This window comes from Ornithorhynchus anatinus, chromosome 8 (genome assembly GCF_004115215.2).
Source record: "Ornithorhynchus anatinus isolate Pmale09 chromosome 8, mOrnAna1.pri.v4, whole genome shotgun sequence".
In the NCBI taxonomy this organism is placed as follows: Eukaryota; Metazoa; Chordata; class Mammalia; order Monotremata; family Ornithorhynchidae; genus Ornithorhynchus; species Ornithorhynchus anatinus.
In genome coordinates this window covers 27,571,776-27,577,454 of record NC_041735.1, presented here as the reverse complement: position 1 = coordinate 27,577,454, position 5,679 = coordinate 27,571,776, and the positions used below count along the sequence as shown (strand labels likewise).

The 5,679-nt window shown below is 44.1% G+C and overlaps 1 non-coding gene across 1 annotated transcript; it reads right to left on the bottom strand.

Moving 5' to 3' along the window:
• Positions 1–428: 428 nt before the first annotated feature.
• On the bottom strand, positions 429–566 carry LOC114814044. Its single transcript, XR_003761787.1, has one exon. It is a non-coding gene; the product is annotated as a small nucleolar RNA SNORA7 (small nucleolar RNA).
• Between the last annotated feature and the right edge of the window lie 5,113 nt (positions 567–5,679).

Genomic DNA, 5,679 nt, shown 5'->3' with positions numbered 1-5,679 from the left:
TACAATTTTGTGTCCTAGCTCAGTGAATGAAAATTCCTCCTGAAGTATTCATCTCTTTCTCTTGCACACAGTCAGATGCATGCTGACTACAAAGCCCAAGTGAAGGAGTGAATTGATCGGTATAGGCAGCCAGTCTGGAAAATGAGGGTAGTACATTCTCTGTCCTCATTCACAAGGGCCTCAATTAAGCTGTGGTGCCTGGGTCTTGTCTTATGCTGTCGAGTTGTTTCCGACCCAGAGCGACGCCATGGACACACCTCTACCAGAAAGCCCCGCTCTCCATCTGCGATCATTCCGGTACTGTATCCGTAGAGTTTTCTTGGTAAAAATACAGAAGTGGTTTAGCATTGCCGCCTTCACGCAGTAAAGTCGAGTCTCCGCCCTCGACCCTCTCTTGTGCTGCTGCTGCCCAGCAGGGATGAGTTTTGACTTGTAGCAGATTGCCTTTCACTCACTAGCCACTGCCCAAGTTAGGAATCGAATGGGTAGGCCTCTGCTTGACTCGCCCTCCAGTAACCGAGACTGGTAGAGTACTGGAAACTCTCCAGGTGTGACCCTGAGAGGGGGGTGCCTGGGTAGATGTCACAAAAACACATACACGCTTGAGTGTTTTCTCTTTTTTCATTTCTCTGGAATGAGCATGCCTGCAAAGTAGAGAGAAACTTTCTGTGATAATTTGGCCTCGGCAGACTGCAAAGCGCAGAGGAACTCCTTTGGGAAACTTCATCTCCGATAACATTTGGGCCAATTATTGAGGAGGATTCGTTTGGATTTAGCATTAGTATGTCCAGGCCCCGAACAGAAACCCACATAACTAAATCACGGCCTGAATTGCTTTGGGGAGGTAACGGGACAATGCCGGCTTGTGGCTTGGTGGAAAGAGCCTGGGCTTGGGAGTCAGAGGACAGGGGTTCTAATCCCAGCTCCACCACCTATCCACTATGTGACCTTGGACAAGCCAGTTAACTACCGTGAGCCTCAGTTACCTCATCTGTAAAATGAGGATTAAGACTGTGAGCCCCATGTGGGACAACCTGACTACCTTGTATCTACCCCAGCATTTAGAACAGAGCTTGGAACATAGTAAGTGCTTAACAAATACCATAACAATAATAATAATAATCACTATAATTATTATTATAAACCCCCCTCCCACCCTCTCCCTTTGCATCTCTTCTAGGCTGCCTCAGACGATATATCCAACTCAGAATATTCAGCACAGATTGACTTACATGTCTGTGGGATTCCAGCATTGAACAGGCATTTTTGTTCACTGTGGGAGAATGTAATAGCTAAACCATATAAACGTCTCCAGAGCTTCAAGTTTCCTGGCCTCCTGGCCAGGCCTTCCTTTGGGACCATCAGACCTGGCATGAATCAGAGAAAGGAGCCCTGGAGGGAGAAGTAGGGAGGACTATCTGAACAGGGCACCCTGTCCTCTAATTCTATTATACTCTCCCAAGTGCTTAGTACAGCGTTTTTCATAAGAGTAAGCATACAGTAAATTTCCGTTGATTGATTGGCGTCACTGGCATGAATCATCAGTGTGTGGAAGAAAAACACCCAAGAAGAGGGAGCCTTGATGCATCATCAATCTCCCAACCAAGTATATTTGCAGTCAGACGTGGTTTGGAATTAACCACAGAATATCTAATTTATAAAGCCAGAGGGACCTTTACAAATAGTTATTCTCTGGATTGGTACGGTACCAAGAACAAAGAATAAACAATCCCACACCCCACTGTGCCACACCAATCATTACATCCGATTTGTTTCATTAGAAATCCTGGAACAGGAGACAGAGCAATCATTTTATAAACATATTGTTTTATTGGCGATGTCAGCAGGGACAGATTTCCAATCAGTAGCAATGGGGGCCAGTCAAACAATGGAGCTCCCATAGAGAAGCAGAGAATCTTGATCGTGGAATCATCCAAGATGAATGTTTTCTCTCTAAGGATGGCAAGTTTGGGCTGCTTTGGGGGAGCAAACTGATGAGGTGCACTGGTAATACTCAGGCTCTTTAGTTCTTTCCAGAGAGGGAGGAGCACATTGAGGTCCAGAACCAGAAACCGCCGGGGAGTGAGATCTCTCTGAGTCCACTCACCTCCAGCTCACTGTCAGTAGATTTCCAGGGATGTGTGTGGGAGTGAGTGTGGGGAGGGTGTTAGGCATTTCGAAAAAGCCTTTTAGAAAGGACTAGGTCTTGATACCCCAGATTAATCCAAAGTTTTTTTGGAACTTGGACTTCTTGGAACAGGAAGCAACTAGTGACCTACTGGAAAAGGCATGGACCTAGGAGTCAGAGGACTTGGGTTCTAATCCCAGTTCTGCCAAACACTTGCTGCGTGATCTTGGGCAAGTCACTGAAATTATCTGGGCCTCAGTTCCTCATATTTAAAATGGGGATTAAATACTTCTCCCTCCAACTTAGTCTGTGAGCCCCGTGTAGGGACAGTGCTTTACACAGAGTAAGCCTTTAACAAATGCCATTAAGAAAAAAACAAAAAAAATTAGGAAGCATGGAGTGGCTATCTGTTTTCACGGCATTTATCGTAGCAACGAGGTAGAGGAGTTCATTCATTTATTCAATCGTATTTATTGAGCACTTACTCTGTGCAAAGAGTTACTCTCTGGGGACAACTTGGGATGTGTAAAGGGAAAGACCTAGATAAGAATATAGCACCATTTTTATCAGGTAAAACTAGGCACTGTGCCAGCTCAAATTATACCGTGTGATGTTGGTCTTAAATAAATTAAACTGCCAAGGTCTTAGCATCCTACGTATCGACTGTCGGACGTGTACTGAATAGAAATGATGATTTCGGATGATGTCTTCTCTTTTCTGAATTTTCTAGACTTGGCTCTCAAAGGCCTGGATTGTATAGAGCACCAGGAAATGTTGTGAGAGTGTGCAGGAACTCGTGGCAAATGGGGAAAGTTGGGTCTAAGGGTCAAGCTAGTGGATTTCTGCATTGGAGTTGCTTGTGGTGTTTTTTCATTACTTCTGTGGAAGAGTCAAAGGTGAGGGCTTGTCCTAGCAACCAGCTACTGGGTAGAGAGTCCGTCAGTCGTATTTATTGAGTGCTTACTGTGTGCAGAGCACTGTAGTAAGCACTTGAGAGAGTAATAATAATAATATGGTGTTTGTTAAGTGCTAGACACTGTAGTAGGTGCTGGGGTAGGTACAAGCAAATCATTCATTCATTCAATAGTATTTATTGAGCGCTTACTATGTGCAGAGCACTGTACTAAGCGCTTGGAATGTACAAATCGGCAACAGATAGACATAGTCCCTGCCCATTGACGGGCTTACAGTCTAATCGAATTGGACACAGTCCTGGTCCCATGTGGAGCTCACCGTCTCAATCCTCATTTTACAGATGAGATAACTGAGGCCCAGAGAAGTGAAGTGACTTGCCCAAGGTCACACAGCAGACAAGTGGTGCAGCATGGAATTAGAACCGATGACCATCTTACTCCCAGGCCCGTGATCTATCCACTAAGACCCATATAACACGGTAACACAGTATAACACAAAAAGCTGCACGTGGGGGCCAGTGCCTGGAAATCCCTTGTCTCTCAACATTTCTCTGAATTACTAGAAGATCACTGCCTTAATCTCTTTTCCCAGTTGGACCGCCGACTGGCTCCATCAAAGCCAAATCTGTGGGTGAGGATGTCCCTAACGAACAAATGAGAACCCGATCCCTGGTTCTGTCTTTCCTATGGTAGAGGGTGTGTGATATTCCTCTGGACTATAAGATTATTCATTCATTCATGCAATCTTACTTATTGAATGCTTACTGTGTGCAGAGCCCTGTCCTAAGCGCTTGGAAAGTACAATACAGCAAAAAAAGAGAGACAATCCCTGCCCATAACAGGCTCACAGTCTAGAAGGGGGGAAACAGACATCACTACAAGTAAAGAGGCATCAAAATAAATAGAATTCTAGATATATACATATATACATAAATGCTATGGGGCGGGGGGAGGGGGGAAAGAGCAAAGGGAGGGAGTCCGGGTGATGAGGAAGGGAGAGGAAGCTGAGGAAAAGTGGGGCTTAGTCAGGGAAGGTTTCCTAGAAGAGGTGTGCCTTCAATAGGACTTTGAAGTGGGGGAGAGTCATTGGCAGATTTGAGGAGGGAGGACATTCGAGGCTCATTGTGAGCAGGGAATGTGTCTACCAACTCTGTTCTACTGTACTCACCCAAGCGCTTAGTACAGTGCTGTGCACACAGTAAGTGCTCAGTAAATACCAACGATTGATTATTAAAAGTTCTCAAACAAAAGCATTTAGTTTTGGATCAGTTCATTGAGTGAGCATAAAAAATTCAATCATTGTTCAGACCAGTCAGCCCCATGTGGGACAAGAATGTGTCCAACATGACTGTCTTGTATTTACTTTGGCTAGTGCTTGGCACTTAGGAAGCAGACAATAATGTTATTATTATTATTGTTATCATTACTATCCTGTTGCAGGTCATCCTTTTCTCCTCCTCCCTCATAACCGCAAATGGCCAAGGGTCCATAGGGAAGCAGCATTGCCTCGTAGTTAGAGCCCAGGCTTGGGAGTCAGAAGGGCCTGGGTTCTAATGCTGGTTTTAGATGCCTACTGTGTCACTTAACTTCTCTGTGCCTCAGTTACCTAAACTATAAAATGGGAATTCAGACTGTGAGCCTTAAATGGGACAGGGACTGTGTCCAACCTGAATATCTTGTATGTACTCCAGGTCTCAGAAAAATGCTTGACACATAGGCGTTTAACAAATACCATTAAAATGGTATTTAACAACACCATTACCATGCTTTTCTCTCCTCCGAGTGCTCTGACATTTGTATTAAGAAAAAAATTAAAGCAAGTACCCTTGTGGTTCAGGTAAGATAAAAATTGAATGTATCTGACATCAGGATAAAGAAGGAAATGTACTTGGAAAAAGCCATTTGACTCCTTATCTTGGGCGAGTCACAGTGTGTGCTAGGTGAGCAGAAAAGAGCACCGGATACTGTTCATTTTACAACCAGTATCCTTCAGTGGGGGAAGGCCAAGTGGTTGAAATCGTTTGTGAGCTAGCAAAAATGTCATTATTAATCAAATTTTTCTGAAGGAATCCTGATCCTATTCTTTCCTATGTTGCAAATAGCAGTCGGATTTAGGAACAGATCTTCTTTAATCAGGGGGAGGAAAAAAAAGCCCTTTTCCCAAATTTCCAAGCAGATAATGTCTCCATTCATGAATCACCTGGAAATCAAGCATGAAAATCAGGCTGATTGTTCCTGAAGGGCTGGGATCAGATGAGGCATATTGAAGGAAAATTAGTTTGAATCCATTGGACTGTATCGCTGGAGGCACCGTCTGAGCTCTGGAGATCTTTCCCTTTTCTACCCTCTCAATAGCTCCTTTTGTAGAAGGGACAAGAAACGTTTCTTGCCGTTAATATTTCGGCCTCTCCTATCGAGTCTGAGAGTCAGCCTTGGGGCCCAGGTAATTAATCGGTAGTTTAAAAAAGACAAATAGCTTGGCTCAGTGTTCCCTTGAAAAGGTATTGTAGGTAATTCTTATCCCAGAAAAAGCTTTGTTTTTGTCTCTATCTAGCGGGTTCCTATTTAAAAAACGATTACAGTGAGATACAATCCTATACCTGGTTTAAACCAATTTCACCCTGAATTGGATGCATC